General features: G+C 32.6%; 1 pseudogene; it reads right to left on the bottom strand.

The window, feature by feature from the left end:
• Nucleotides 1-7443: 7443 nt before the first annotated feature.
• On the bottom strand, nucleotides 7444-12227 carry LOC133194147 (uncharacterized; annotated as a pseudogene).
• Nucleotides 12228-15586: the final 3359 nt, after the last annotated feature.

The following is a 15586-nucleotide window of genomic DNA, read 5'->3' on the forward strand; positions in this document are numbered from 1 at the left end:
TACAAACTTCAAATAATTTTTAAGATGGATTCTTCTCATATTTATTTTACTGTAAAATGATTTTTTTAAATTCAAGGAAACAAGAGCACCAAGCGATGGTAACAATAAGATTAAACTTGACAATTTTTTTTTTTATTTTAGAAGCAAAGTCAGGTCAATATCGTTTTTCTTGGCATTAAGAATAAAAAAATTACTGTTTCCAATCACTTATATTTCAAAAGATTTATGTCTTTTCTTTTTACAGAAAAATATCTTAGGGAACATTAGTTATATTTAAAATTTTCTTATTTTCAAAAAGTGTAAAGTAGTTTTATAAAGATACTAAATTATAAAAAAAAAAAAACCCAAAAAGTTTTGACCTTTCCTAAAGAGAGAGAGAGAGAGAGAGAGAGAGAGAGAGATTACTAATTTTTTGCTCAATTCTGTTTTAAGATTGGCAGCTTTCAAAGGCAACAAGATTGTAGTTTGTTTGGAAAATCATACTTAATTGTTATGTATTAAAACCTTAGTCCATTTAGTTACTTCAGAAAATATCTTTAAGTCTTTGATTGTTATAAAATTCAACATAATTCATTGTTTTGAAGTAATTTTGAGAAGTATAAAAAGATATTTTTAAACGCCGCCTTTACGCCAAAAATATTGCTTACGCTAGATTTCAAACTCGGTTTACCATTCCTATTTAAAGTTGTACAATTAAAATAAGGAAAAAAATTGATCTTTTAAATTCCTTGCATCTAAATTTATAAGCAAATATATTTTAATATCACATTTAGTCAGAAACCAGACTAAAATCCAAACTTAATGAAAAATTAAATTTGCTTTTGTGAATTTGAAATAAGTAGTAAAGAAATTAATGTCAAAGCTAGTAATGGTATGTTTAACTAGTATAGTTGAATAAAATGATTTTAATTATACGATATATTTTAGTTCCTGCTTATTAATATATTTCGTTACGAACAATTCAAATGTTCAAGGAGTAGAAAAAGAGGAAAGGGAGAAGTAAGACAGTTTACCTTCATGGGGACAGACCTTTGCTATTGCCAGAAGTCAATGAAATAAAGCTCTTTACACATACTCTTTATATACTTTTACTGATTTTATGAAAAGTTTTAAAAACTAAATTTGAAAAACCGTCACGAAAGCAATGTTTTCATTTTTCACGCTGATACCTAGTTTCTACTTCCAAGATCTGTTTAAGATGAAAGGAATACATTCCAGATAACATTGTTTTACGACTGAGAGACACAGAGTTCATTTTCTTTTAATTGATTAGTTGGAATGCTATTATCTATTTTTAGTATTTTCATCATTGATATGGTATATAATTCCTATCTTAATGCAGACCTTTCATCAGATTATAATGGGAAGATATGCTAGACAAATATTAATCCCTTGAGTATTGATATTGAACATTGATCCCTCATGATTTCAATATTATGTTGTCCCTACACGAAATTGAAATTTTTAAAACATAAAAATACCTAAATGGGTATGTATATTTTCAATAGTTTTTAATATAAATTGTATTCAGTGATTCACATAAGTTTCTCATCATTAATATAAAAATTAACTTATTTTGTGAGAGAAATACGACAAATAAAATATCTTTGAAAAAAGTTCAGTCTGATATTCTGAAATTTTAATGAAAAAAGTGATTTACTTCACTGATAAAGTGAGCAATATTGAAAGATGAAGTTAATGATAATTTGATATACAGGAAAAACTTGAAAAAGATTTTCTACTGCACCAATACCTGAATTAGATTTTCTACTAGAGAAAATCAATAACATGGTGTCACAAGAAAAATGTCCCTCTGAACGCCACCCCTCTAGCAGGTGCATGGCACGTTATTGACTACAGAGACAAACAATTGAAGAAAATTGATAAATAATTCAATAAAAAATACACATAATTGCATAGAAGAAGTAAAGAACAAAATTAAAAAAAATTAAAAAAGATTGAAATCCCACAATTTATGTTACAATAAACATATTCAAATTTTCTAATACTAGTAACGATTTGCTTGTATACTTGTTGTAAGAATTAATATGTTTACTTTACTGTAGAAAAAAAATAAAGTTATTTGACATGTTTTCAGAAATCGACAGGTAAATTTTATTAGAAACTAGTCTTCTTTCTTCAGGCATGGTTATTGCAAAATAATGATGCATTTGTTTATGAAATGCTAAAAGTTTTATAAATTCTAATCTGTTTTAAGAAATACACAAGTAATTTTATTTATTAGAAATTAGTCTTCTTTTTTCAGTCATTATTATTGCTGTTTATGATTCAACTGTGTATGTAACAAGGGTAGAAAATTAAATACATTTGTTTAAGAAGTTTATTGATCTTTTTATCGGTTTTGAGAAATTCATCATCTATAGTTTCAGAATTAAACCTCAATTTATCTTAAGACACTCGAATGAGTTGAAATCAATAGCACCTACAGTAACATTTTTAATTAAATTATAGATGGCTATCATTGAAAGCTAGAATATCAAATGAATATATAACGAGAAACAAAAGTTTTTCTTGTAATTTTACAGTAATTTTGAATTTTGCCTACTTTAAGGAACTGTTTGAGAAGCATAATAAAACGGTAAATAATATTGAAAATATTGATTGTTTTAAAGGGTGATAAATGTAATTAGACAAGCTATGGGTTTTAGATCATTCCTTTCAATTTTTCAAAAAGATTCTGAGATAGAATTTCAGATGTGTCAATATGTTTTGGAGTCAAGTAAATTTCCATATAGGATTATGAAGTACTCACAAATGACGTACATTTTTCTTTTATAAAGTAATTAAATTTGAGGAAAAATATTCTTCAACAGACATTGCATGTGTTATCAAAATGCTACAGACTAAATTTTGTTTTATTCAATCATATAATTTCAACAAAAGGAACACAATTTCAGATGCCTAAAGTGCCAGGGAAAACTTGTTAAACAGTTGGACAGTAGATATTTATTATTTTGGTAGCTGCAATGTAATTCTTTACCAATCTTCTAAATTGAGATTTTCAGTTTAAAAAAGAAAGATTTATTGTTGTTTTACACTTGGAATTCAAATTATGAGATACTGAGAAATAAGTAGAATGTGAGTTAAAATTTTTGCACAAGTTAATTATTTTCTATGAAAGATCTTCTTTTTATTACATTTTCAACAGTGAAATACTGTAATTTATTTACTGAATAAAAGTGAAATTCTGACACAGTGTTAAAGGATATCAAAAATGGTATTCTCACAGTGTGAGAATATCAGAAGTGCGGCAAAACTTGCGATTTTCCTTCCCGTTTTTAAAATAATCCTTGGCCTGTTTTAAGATGGAGTTAATGAGCAATCCCGACAGAGACTAATAATTAAACTGCTAAAGTTTTTCTAAATATGTTGTTAAAAATTCATGTTTACAACGTTTTTCAATCTCGCAATTGCTTAGCTAAGCGTCTCAACCTCTCAACTATGACGTCACAGCCTATGACACTGTGTTACGAAAAGACAGCGGCAAAGGGAAAATCTAAGAAAATGTAATATACAGAAATTCAATGTTTTTTTGAATATGGAATTTATTTCACTCGTGAAACAGGATTTTTTGATATTTTCACTCGTGCTTCGCACTCGTGAAAATATCAAAAAATCCTGTCCCACTCGTGAAATAAATTCCATATTCATCTACAAAACATTGAATATCCTCTATTAATTCTGTTGTTTCCCACATACATATGTATGGGAAGTTTTACAACCATAATAAATATCGCACTAGTGCATACTACTGAATTACATAATATTTGAAATCAAGAGCAATGCAGTTATTTTACTTTAGATACTGATTTCTAGTATCCTCTTCAAATCTGATAAATATCAATGTTTTGACAGATATGTGGCTCCAAAGGGTTTTATTGATCTCGAAATAGAAAAATTCACGTAAAGAGATATGATTGAACATGAATCGTATATCGTGCGCATCTGTAGACTTATATTGGTATAGTATTCTCAGAAACAGATCAAAATGATTTAAGAGACATCAGGCCCCGGGGCCATAAAACTTAGACGAGCTCACTTTTGATCTCAGTCTCACTTTTCCACTATTGATTCCTTCGGTAAAAGTGAGACTAAGATCAAAAGTGGGCTCGTCTAAGTTTTATGGCCCCGGGGCAAGGAATTGGTTCATATGCTGTATTATCCTATCAGACAACTAATGTTTATATCATTGTCTTTTCTTCACTACAGTCACAATTGTTTTTTACACAGATGAGCAGGTATGCTGAGGCAACAACAAGATCATTGTTCGGCAAATCTACACTTTTTGTATAAAATTTTGAAATTGATGAATCAGAATTTATATGTTGACAGTGCGACCGTTAGATCAATGTGCAAAAGTCCGAATTTTCTCCGCGCATAGGCGTTGTGGTTGGAGGGCGCAGTGCGAGCTGCGCTCACTATTAATATAGATGTCATATATTGACAACATAGTGAAGTTATTCTTTAGCTAAAGACTCTTCGACGACATTGGATAATAATTTTGGTATTATGCATCCATTGTTTAAACTCCTTCTAAGAAGCACTAAACCTGTTTTAATGAAGGTCTGTACTTAAGGCTATAATACCTGTGATAAGACCCACACTGGTAATCTGTTTTGCTCATTGGTTACTAAGAAATATACAACAGCAAGAAACATTCACAGATTGAAAAGCATCAAGCCTCTTTTATTGCAGTCCTGCAATTTTATAACTTTTATAACTTTTTTTTCTATAAAGCTAAGCCTATATTATCTTAAATAGATCCTTTCTGATTGAATATCCAATTAGATTTAGAAGAGCTATTCCCCATTTAAAATGGCATTGTTAGCGATGATTTGGTTAACATCAGTTTATCGTTTTATACCGTTACGTGACAAAATTTCAAACTGATTCCAAGGATATGATCTGGTTTTCTAATCCATCAAAAAAAAAAAAAAAAAAAAAAAAAAAAAAAGATTAACGCCTTCATAAATGTAAAAGGTAAAGATACGAACAGTGATCAATCTTAAAAAAAAATCCATAAGCAATATAAATATGTGAAGATGGCATAAAACCCGGGCCCCTGGAAATTCCAGAGGTTTGATCAGGTTTAATATTGATCAGGTATACGGAGTTTTCCGTAGTCAAATTTAGTAGAAAAACAATGACCTAGCAAATGTTACGAAACATGTCAGACAAAATTAAATCCTTGTAAAATAAACTGATCTGTCAGTAGCTTGACTCTGGTCTTTAATATAGAAGCACATCTAGTACCCAATGGAATTCCAAAAGATTGTTGGAAGAACCGATCTCTAAAGACTTCATAGATATTGTCAATAAAGAGCTCCAGCATTCCATATCAACTTGTATGTAGAACCAGAATGATACTTACAAAGTACGTTTGAAGATGACCAATCACAAGCTAATTTTAACTTGTTTAAACTTGTAAAATCGAGTTTCATTTTTATTGAGAATTAAGGGGATCGACTGGGGTTTTCATTGCGCAATACTTCGCGCAGCATAGTAAAATAAAGCGTATTTTCTCTTTTAAAGCAACTATTTTTACATAATTTACAAAAATTAGCAAATTTAGGAAATCTCAGGTTAAAAAATCTAATTACGTTTTAAAATAAATGATTTTTTAAAAGATTTTTCATACGATGGGTAGATAGACGTCGTAATAGTGTGTTTTTGACGTTATGAATAACCGAAGTTCTTTAAGAGGTGTCATTGATTATGCCATAAAATAAAAAGTATAAAATACATGCTCTTGAAATTTTAAACATAGGAAATTGAGAATCTAACAATCATTTTTATTATTTTTTATGTAAATCTGTGGTATCTGTCATGTTCTGTTGTACTCCACAAAAACAGGAAAATATCATGAATTTTGATATTTTGAGATGCCCCCTCTGGAAACCAGACGGTAGAATTTTGTGTTTCTTGCACAAAATGTACAATATAGTATTACCCATCAAATAATATAATTTGAGCAAAAAGTCTATAGTAGCATTTGTATAATTTGTTCCGAAGTGCGAAAAAATGGTATTTTCCTATATAATCCTTTAGTAAATATACCTGTATTTTGAGATGGTCCCTAAAAAATAACCAGACGGTAGATTTTCAATAAACTTGGCATGTATACTGAAGTCGATGTAAAGTACATATTGTATAAAATTAAAGAGTTTCTCTATGGTAGTTTTCACACAATAAAACCCCAGTCGGCTCCCTTAAATGTTCTGAAAAATCCGGAGTTTCATTTTTATTGAGAATTAAATATCATAGTTGTCTATGATGTGAAAAGGCCTGCTATTTAATTTTGCTTAGGAATGGTTGTATAAAGCATAGAAAGGTCTTTTGCTTTGATGCTATTGATGTTTGAAAAAATTGAGATTTTTTTTTTTAAATTTTCCAAAAGTGTTTAAGAGAATTTTTAGAATGCACATTTATTTTCGCCATTTTTGAATACGTTGTAGCACATTGTCTGAGGTTTCTCCTTTACAGCAGTTAATATTTTGGTGAGAAAAAAGGATATTGGCTTGGTTGTACACTTACTTGACCTTGTGAGGAAATTTGTTTAAGTAGCAGTATACTTCAATCACATATTATTCGGAAATATTATTAATAATCATCGAGACATTAACTTGGTAGAGAGGGTTTAAGAATGGCTAGACTTGTATAGGGAAGAACGCAGTTTTTGGATCAACAACAATGACAAAAATTAAACAGTCGATGTTGAACTAAAATGTGAATATGATGGTTACAGGAACGGCTAATGGAAATTGTTAATTCAAAGGATTCTCTCTTATCTCTCGACGACTCGAGTATAAGTGAGATACATACCTCTTTTCAGAAACTTGAGAGGCGATTATTTATACAGGGAAATGGCAACAAGATGTTTGCTTTAACTTTTATTTGGCGAACATTGGTCGTGGAATAGTATTTTGTGGGATGCCAATACACACAACTTTTGGGCAAACCCACACAAATTCAACAAAATTCATCAACACACACAACATATGTTCAAAAATGACCACCCCGGGTAAACCGCGGGTGGTTACTTATTTAAGTTTACTTATTTAAGTGTAAGTAGTTATATGCACAATTTAAGCACAAAACAAAGTAGATCAACATATAAGCAAATATTTTACATACAAAAAGGTTCAACACTTCAACCCCCTTCACAGTTCAATGGTGACAACTTCACAACAATACAAAGTTTATGTAGGCCTCAGTTGCTTTGGTGTGCGCAAACACCACTCCTGTTCAGTGTATGCCACGACATTTCATTAATAGGACTTCCAATGCTATATTCTGCAAATACAAAGGAAAAGCCAGCAACAAGAACCATATATACAATCACTTTAACTTAAAATTATGGGAATGGGTGGGTGGGATATTTAAGACTGATGCAAAAAATTCTTACAAATATTATGAAAATATTTAACCTACTCTGTGCCCAGCAAGTTGTTGAAAAGAATGTTGATCTCGAACTTCCCGACTTATATAATACCCAGAGCCGCAGGCCGATCCCGACCAAAATTAATACCTTTTTCCCGTAAAATAAAGTCATCGATTTTATATGCATAAAATAGATGATATTATTTATAGAGGGAAATGACAACAAGATGTTTGCTTTAACTTTTATTTGGTGAACATTGGTCGTGGAATAGTATTTTTTGGGATGCCAATACACACAACTTTTGGGCAAACCCACACAAATTCAACAAAATTCATCAACACACGCAACATATGTTCAAAAATGACCACCCCGGGTAAACCGCGGGTGGTTACTTATTTAAGTGTAAGTAGTTATATGCACAATTTAAGCACAAGACAAAGTAGATCAACATATAAGCAAATATTTTACATACAAAAAGGTTCAACACTTCAACCCCCTTCACAGTTCAATGGTGACAACTTCACAACAATACAAAGTTTACGTAGGTCTCAGTTGCTTTGGTGTGCGCAAACGCCACATGACCGCGAACAATCTAAGGAGAGTTCGCAGTCATCCCACACATGGGGGAGCACCCAAGCACTAACAAAAAGGCCCCCACAGACCAATGTTCTTTAAGAATTGCTTAAGGATACACATTCCCTTGTTTTGTCCGGAAGAATTCTAACCTCCCTTGGATATTATTAAGAAAGAGCTTGTTTCCTAGCTCGTTGAGATGTACGCCATCTGACAACAAAAATTGCGACATGTTTTTCAACAAATCAGGGTACTTTATGTAACAACCCCCCAACTTTAAAACTGATGAAGCAGCTACCCTATTGGCCTTGAGACGGGATCGCTCCATCGCTTTGTTGTCCCGAGAGTATCTCCATTTATTTCGTGGAAGCATCTGTGACCAGACAAGTGTGGATTGTGGAAAGCGAGCCTTAATAACCTTCAGATGGGATTTGATTTTCTCAGTGAGAGTATACAGATCAAGTGCCCCAATATCCTTCACCCCACAGTGAATAACCAAAAAATCTGGGGATTCTTCATATTCGGTCAGAAAAAAAGAGCTTTCTTTTAAGCTCCAAAAACTTCAAACCTGAATATCCTTGCCACCAGATATTCATATTCAATCTATCCAATCCAAGATTTGTTCCCCCCGGTCTGCATACTGATGCCACCATTGCATTCTTAATAATAGATGAGCCCACACACCACACTGTAACTTCAGGGACCTCTAAAAATTTATGCTAGAATTTGGATTGATCTTGTTATATTTACAAAATTACAACTTATTTGCCCCCAACATTTGCCCAATAGGACATCTTATGTATGATTTATATGCCCTAGACTTCCAACACCCTGCTTCCATTATGACATTTTGTGAGCAACCAGTTTCAAATGCTGCAGTGGCTGCCCCAATACGAGATGAATGGGCCCTATAATGTCCCTGGACCCCAAGAACATGAAGTGATTTTTTCAAAACTGATGAGAACTGATACCTAGTAAGGGGATTTTTTTTCAAAGTGGATAAATAATGGCCCTTTAATTTTTGGTCTAACTGCAAGATAATCTATCAAACTTGCTACTGGACACAGAATTCCCTCACTTTTATCAATGGCTAGAGAAGCCCCCTTCCTATCCTGATCGCATTTTGACATTCTTATGTGTACAAATACTTTGGAGTAATCTGCTTGAAATTGAACGTCAGTCACTTGTATAATTGCATGAACACTATTACCAGTAGACAATGAGAATTCCCCTACCCTGAGAAAACCAAAGAAAGCTAATAAATAGGCAGCTCTGAACAATTTTGTTTCATAACTATCACGACAAATGCCCGGTAAAATCTCAACAACTTTTGTAAGCAACTGCAAAGTTATAGCTATAGGTAGCCTTGCATCAGCGGATCTACCCATTCTTCTCATACCCTCAAGAACCTTGACAACGAGAAAGTTCTTTGTTTCATCAACCCAATTATGATTTTTGGATTGAAAACTAATAGATGATAAGAAAGATCTAGTCGTAGCGTAAGAACACTTCTGAAGTGACAGATAAGCAACAAATTAAACAACATCCCTAAGAGGTGGGGACCATGAAATTTCGTACCCATATTCTTTCCGGAAATTATAAAAATGTATTTTGCCCTGTTTCGTAAGCTGTCTTAGTGTTGTAAGAGATTGAAGCATCTAGCAATTTATTCATTTGAATTTGTAAATCATGTTGACTAATTCTTCTGGAAGAGGGTCTGGACTGGTGTTTGCCTCTGGTGCCAATGTCTTGAAGCGGTACCACTGTTTGCGAGAAATAGAATCTGCAATTTTGTTATCCAAGCTACCAATGTGTTTTGCCCTAAATATAACATTGTTGATCATAAGTCTAAGAACCAAATGTCTTACCAATTCCATAACTCTTTTGGATTTGGAAGATTGGGTATTGATGACACTAACTAGTGAAAGGTTATCGACATGAAACTGAACTTTTTTATGTAACAACCTAGGTCCCCATACCTCTATTGCTAAAACTACAGGTATGAGCTCAAGAAAAGTCATGTCTCTCAAAATGTCTTGGTTGTTCCAGTGTTTTGGCCATTGTAGAAAAAACCAGCTTCCACTAAAGTAACCCCCACAACCTAAATGACCAGAGCCTGCATTATCTGTAAATAACTGTAAAATGCTAGAGTCTTCCTATACAGTATCAGGAAAATATGCTACCCCATTGAAATGGTTCAAGAACACCAGCCACATTTTTAGGTCACTCTTAATTCCAACTGATAATCTTATATGATGATGTAGCTTAAAAACTCCACTAAATGCATCATACATTCGTCGAATAAAAGCTCTACTAGATCTGATTGCCTTTGAGAAAAAATTGAGCATCCCAACCAGTGACTGCATTTCTTGCAGTGTAACTTTTTCCCTATCTAAAAAATTTTCAATCAGACTCTTAAGAATATCTAACTTTGCTTCTGGGATCTTAATTATCATCTCCAGTGTATTTATTTCAAAACCTAGAAATATTTACTTAGTCGTTGGACCTGAAGTTTTCTCGTGAGCTAGTGGTACTCCTAACTCCCAAGCTAAGTTACTAAAAGTAGACATTAGAATTTCACATTCTTCAGTTTCAGACCTACATGTACCTGCAAAAAGGAAATCATCTAAATAATGATCTAATGTATTCAGCCCAGACTTGAACCGAGTAAGCCAGTGTAGAAAAGTTGCAAATGTTTCCCAAATTTTGCAACTAATGGAACAACCCATAGGAAGGCATTTATCTATGAAGTACAATCCATCTACAGAGAAACCTAACAAGTCAAAATCCCCTGGATTGATAGGAACTAAACGAAAAGCACTTTTTATATCCATCTTACCTATCAGGGCCCCCCTTCCCAAACTGGCAATCATATCAACTACACCATCAAAAGACGCATACTGTACTCTACATAAATCTGGGTCTATAAAGTCGTTGATCCCAAGGGAACTAGGCTAGGATAAATGGGTAATCATTCGCCACCCTCCATCAGATTTAGGGACAACTGGCGAAATGTGGAGGTTAGAAATTGGAAGTTGATCAAAAGGACCCATGATTCGGCCAAGCTTTATTTCCTTATTTATCTTATCCATCAACTCATCAGGGTGTTCAGTTGCAGATTAAGATTTTTTGAAAACACATGACACCTTGGGCCTGTATAATTTATTTCAAAACCCTTTGGAAAACCATTTTTTATATAATTAGCAGCATATTTGTCTGAGTATGATTGCAAATATTGATTTAGTTTTAAAATATTAATAGGGGAATTTCCTAGGGCCCAGATACCTTTGTGGTCTTGGGGTTTGGGTTGGGTTTGACATAGGGGGTCTAACCTGGGGTTGCCCCTGCAGTGGTCCCCTAGGGTGACTTGTGGACTTGCCAACATGATTAGAAAGGGGGCATAGATATTGTGGATGAACCCCAGAACATCTAATACACTTGTGCATGTACTGGCAAGAAGGTCTGTCACAATGACCCTTGAAGTTGAAATTATGACACTTGTTGTAGGCTGGGCTGTTTGGTTTAATTGTTAGTTTAGATTGTGGGGATGATGTCATAAACATCAACCATAACTCATAGTCTACTTTAGACCAATCTTTGGTGGGATCGATACTGCGGCGAAGTCGAAACTGCTCGTCATATTTCTTCCATCCCAAATCTCCCTCCCCACATTTTGATGCCCCTTTCTTTCGTCATGTAAATATTTCAGCAGACCCTTATATGATTCTGGGTGGGCTGAAGCATAAATGCTAGCATATACTAAGAATGCATCTGTCCATCTACTGATATTTTGAATCTTACTGCTAGGTTTAACAACCTCTCTTGTTACCAACTCCCCTTTTTCATTAAAAAATATTTTTTTCTCTGAAGATTCTCAATCTGTCAGGGAAGTGTTATCAAGCAATAAGCTAATCTCTATGTATGTTGAACTAATGACTTTTGACTTAAACGAGTTAGAGACATTGCTAGCCAATAGTGAATGAATGCTATCTATATATTGATTCTCATAACCAATGCTTGTACCTGACTGAGATTCAATAGCCAAAGCAGGGACAGGTGCTGGTGGAGAGTTTGACTTTCTGGCCACAACTATATTGTCTTGGGTGACGATGTTTCCTGAAAGACCTCGTTCCTGTACTGCAGGACTATCGTCAGTGAGTGCCGCTGGTCGCTCTTGCCTTGACCGTTTTGACCTTGGTGCTTTCCCCACGTGGTCTCTGTAATTCCTCTTATTCTTATTTTTTGGTGGCATATCCGCTCGTTAGAGTAAATAATAAACATAAAATTACTAACTTTGAATTAACAAAATACAAACTTTTTTTTTTCTTTTAATGAATTTGTTACGCGTAAAATTAGAAACACAAATATGGCTGGCGCGTCACTTAAAAACCGACCTTTAAATCCAACACAATCCAGAGAAAATACATACGTTGGATAAAAATAATGTTAAGAACATACCACTGTATTATCCATTAATAAGATTTTAAATATATTTAAGACTGATGCAAAAAATTCTTACAAATATTATGAAAAAACTTGTCATAAAAATATTTAACCTACTCTGTGCCCAGCAAGTTGTTGAAAAGAATGTTGATCTCGAACTTCCCGACTTATATAATACCCAGGGCCGCAGGCCGATCCTGACCAAAATTAATACCTTTTTCCCGTAAAATAAAGTCATCGATTTTATATGCATAAAATAGATGATATTAATGTAATATCGAGGATTACATTTTAACCTCAAAAGAGTCATGTTATAATGAGATTTTTTCAAGAATGAAAATGCAGAACTCTTGCTTGTAAGTCATTCAAGAATTCAATTAGGAAAATGAGGAAGTCAGGTAAAAATGATAACAATTCTCAAAGTCCAAGTAAAACCAACACTGGAGGTGGATTTATGGTTCAAATATCAGGTAACGCATTAAAAGAGTACAGATTCAGGAGCTATGCAGGGTCGGTTTCATTGTAATCAAACAAGGAATAAATATTGTTTCCTAATTTTTCCTTGAGATATTAACTTTGGCTATCCATGAATAATTAATTTAAAGCCATTACAGAAACTTCTTTTTATACAACGTACGTCAATTATTGTCCTTAAACGAAATGAAAGCATTTAAAAAGAAGAGAGAATATTGAGTGTTTTGTAGTTGAATATGGAATATCTATTCCATCCGTAGGACAGGATTCTTTTTTTTATAAGTATATTTTCACAAGTGCGAAACACGAGTGAAAATTCAAAAAAAAAAAATCTGTTTCATGATTGAAATAAATTCAAATAAATTGTGAGTATCCAACTACAAAACATTAAATTTTCTGTTAAATACATTTTTTCTTGTTTTCTTTTTGTCCTAATGCAGCATGTGCGTGTCGTAAGTTGTAACGCCAGAGTTGAGAGACGTCATATCAGATTAAAAATTGTAAGCATTTTAACAATGAATTGGAAAAACTTTGGAAGTTATGCTCCTTGTCAGGATGATTTAATTACTTTCGTTATCTCATAATATATTACTCTTCATAAAGTCAATACAAATCTCGCACATTCTTTCAAAAATAAGGCTTTCGTCAATGTAATAAGTATTAGTTACAGTATTTCACTGTTGAAAATAAAATAAATGTTAAACAAGCTTAAATTATAACTCCGAATGTTTTACATATTTTGGGCAATATCTGAATATATATCTTTTGATATGATTTGGGAGTTTTGTCAACCCGGCCTTTAAACCAAATTATTAAAAAAAAAGAAATTTTACTCAGAAAAGAACAGTCTACTTCTGATTTGAAAAGTAAAAAAAATATAAATGAGTTGGGGATATCTGAGGGTATAACGTTACATTGTCCATAAAACGTTATAATAATTATTATAAACTAACACGAAGTCTGCATTTCCTTAAATGTTTTGAATTTTTTTTTCTTGTAAATGACAAATAAGTTGATGTTACAGGAATTTTAACAACCCCCTTCAAAGTCATAATTTTGTGAATTCTATATCGTTATAATGTCCTTGTTTGTAAATAAAATCATAGGGTATTTTAACTGCCATGTTTCATACCTTGTTTTTATACTAAATCTTACAACGGATTATTCCGCCCACCTTATCAATGCATAGTGTTCACGGCGCTTATGACTGGTCAAAAGAAGAAGCTTACTCCTTCTAGTCATCGGATCACACCTCTACAAAGTTTAAGTGATTTATGCCCTATTTACAAATGTGTTAGAGTTGTTTGACGGAATTTTGAGATCGATTACCATATGCTATCTTCAACATTTTCATTCCGTTCTGCATGGTAGCAAACCTAAATCAGTATGCTGATAAAGTTGACGATGAAACACAAAACTGGAAGCAAGGATATTCATAGTTTTATTTCAAATGAGAAATGAAGAAAAACAAAGAGGAACTGGTCTATGATTACCACACAATATATAACATGTATAGAGAGAAATTTATTTTTAAACATGAACTGATTATTGAATATAACCTAAACGTGCTCATTCTGTGGGATCGAATTAAACAAAAATATTTTTCTATTCTTTATAGAGCACCAATATTCAATTGTTCTTATTAAGTTAATGACACTGTGAAGAATTTTTTATCCCAAAAATAACAAAATTCTACGACTATGTTGATTAACAAAGATAATGTTTAATACAATATGACGACAAAACAATTATAACAACAACAACCTTACAACAACAGCACAGCATTCAATACCCATTGATAATATTTAAAGATATTCTTGTTTTAAGATCATAGTACATGAACCATCAGAGTCCTTAGACAAAATTCAGCATATATTACCAGGGCTTTTAAATAGGTACCAAATTATGAAAATTCTAGCGTTATTTAAATAAAAATTATTCTATATATAGTTTGAATTTTCCATAAGACTTATATAAGAAGAGGTGTACAGCGTCTTAAGGCGCCATAAAATGCAGACAAAGGTCCTGTGATCATTGAGTAAATAAGAATCAAAATTCAAAATTACGTTGCGTATGGCCTTAAAGAAATAGTAAAAGAGGCCCATATAGACCCTGCATATTACATGTAACTATACATGTATTTGTGCAGATGTAAAAACAATAAACGCCTTCTGTTAAGCATCTCCTTTGCCTCTTAGCTCATTGGATGTTGTTCGATTACGAAAGAAACAAAACATTTTGTGAAAACTTTCTCTATATTTCTTTTCCATAAAAATGTAAAAGAATGCAATAATAAGTGTAAAACTTGTATTTCCTAACATACGAAAATCTACCATTCCAAGATTCAAAGCAAAAATTCTTCGACTATGAGTAAGAAACATACAAAAGGTGTAAAATAAGGAGGAGAATATGACGATTTTGGCAGTTCTAGCAGTTGGTGTTGTAATAGTGTTAGACAAATTTTCACGTTTCCTGTTTACACGAACCAACTTTCTGATGATAGAAATATCTAATGCTAAAATAAGTACAAAGTATACACATCGCAAAATCATAGTAACTAAATACATAGGAATAACAATTAATGGATTATTGTTAAATAATATACAAAATGGATACAAGTAGAGCACAGAGAGAATCAAAATAGCCACCCTCATTCGATATTTTGTGAACCAGATCTTAACTTCTACTGGAAAA

The sequence above is a fragment of the Saccostrea echinata genome, unplaced genomic scaffold (assembly GCF_033153115.1).
Source record: "Saccostrea echinata isolate AGI-Se365-2 ecotype Australia unplaced genomic scaffold, CSIRO_AGI_Sech_v1 ptg000028l, whole genome shotgun sequence".
In the NCBI taxonomy this organism is placed as follows: Eukaryota; Metazoa; Mollusca; class Bivalvia; order Ostreida; family Ostreidae; genus Saccostrea; species Saccostrea echinata.